Raw genomic sequence first — 1,541 nt, 5'->3', positions numbered from 1 at the left:
ATAACAAGTTTTGTCTAATATTGGATTCCTGGAGTGGACAAATTAATACTACAATATATGACACAATGTTTATAGATGGCGAAGGTCAGCCGACGTGCACAATAAAAGTAGTACCGCCAAACTGCACACCTGTCTGCCAGCAGTGTGATGTTTATTTCTATCGCCAGGTTAAAAACTTTATTTCCAGGCTTCAGAATTGCAGTGTGCTTCTGGAAACCCAGCGGGAATTGCAAAACCGCATGGATGCAATAACTATTCACAGCATAATTCATAAGCAACTTTCAGCACCGATTTTTCAGGCAATGATATCGTATGCGTGGTACGCATCAAAATTAATTCCCTAAAAACACATATTTTTAAATGGAAACCAAGTCTGTTTCCGCCGACTCTTCGGAAAGAACAGTGCAGCTGTCGAAAGATTGCATTCATTAGATGTTCTTGGTGCCGTGAGTATATTTGTTTCGAATGTTGATATGACAAGTACCATCCATCTATATGTTCGAAGAAAAGTGAGGACACGTAACAGTGACTGGAAGAGCCATGGAAAAGTGATCAGGAGTAACATTTTAGTTGTTTACTATCCCAAGAGGTTTGAGAAATTTATTTGCCTACCTTATTATTATGATCCCTTATTCACTTACCTACCTTATTAACCCTGCTATCCCTAGCAATTGAGATATGGAAAATGCAATCGAAAAGAAGAACATCCGCTAGGTTTCTTCGAGATTCTAACCCGGGTTCTCCGATTCCCAGGTAGTTACCTTGGCCGTTGCGCTATTGGTGGGTACAGAAGCGGCAGTTGTAAAAGTTTCTTACCTCGATTTCTGGAGAAGTGTGCGTTTTCGGATACCATACCTGATGATGAAAAGTGCCTTATTTACAATTATCTACCGATCCCGCCAATTTTGAGTCGATTGCTCGTCATAACCTTTAGGGGTGATTTTTTCTCAAAAACGCGGAGGTGTTGACCCAAAATATCTCATAGTACTTCGTTTTAGGTTGTACAAAAGCGCCCTGCCAAATTTGAGCCGAATCAGTTGGCCGTGTCTGCTGAGGCCTTCCCCTTGTCAGTCAAGTAGCTGCTCACTTTGTCTGACAAGGGCTCACGCTCGCCGACAGCGCTCGGTAGACCAGACGGTCACCCATCCAAGTGCTAGCCCAGCCCGACAGCGCTTAACTTCGGTGATCTGACGGGAACTGGTGTTACCACTGCGGCAAGGCCGTTGGCGATTCTTTTGTCGGTATGAAAGTATCCTATGTCCTATCCAGGTCTAGCTCTATCCTTGTGCAAAAATTCATCCAAACACAGCCAGTACGTAGTTCTTGCGTGAAAGCGTAACAAGCGAACAAACTTTCACGTTTTTAATAGTATTAGGAACTACGATCAAATATTACCTGCTGTGTTACACATAATAATTTACTTAGATAGTAAGTAAGTTTGCCTTATTATGCCACGCAGTGGGCGGTAAGGAGCTGATGGTGGAGTAGTTTTGCATCCGTAAAGTATTTAGTTTAAATAGGGCCCAATTTCATTTTTGCCC

General features: G+C 42.5%; 1 pseudogene; it reads right to left on the bottom strand.

Annotated features, from left to right (window-relative positions):
- Positions 1-1,110: 1,110 nt before the first annotated feature.
- LOC124556997 lies at positions 1,111-1,228 on the bottom strand (annotated as a pseudogene).
- Positions 1,229-1,541: the final 313 nt, after the last annotated feature.

The sequence above is a fragment of the Schistocerca americana genome, chromosome X (genome assembly GCF_021461395.2).
Source record: "Schistocerca americana isolate TAMUIC-IGC-003095 chromosome X, iqSchAmer2.1, whole genome shotgun sequence".
Taxonomy (NCBI): Eukaryota; Metazoa; Arthropoda; class Insecta; order Orthoptera; family Acrididae; genus Schistocerca; species Schistocerca americana.
This window is presented reverse-complemented; position numbering and strand designations above follow the sequence as displayed.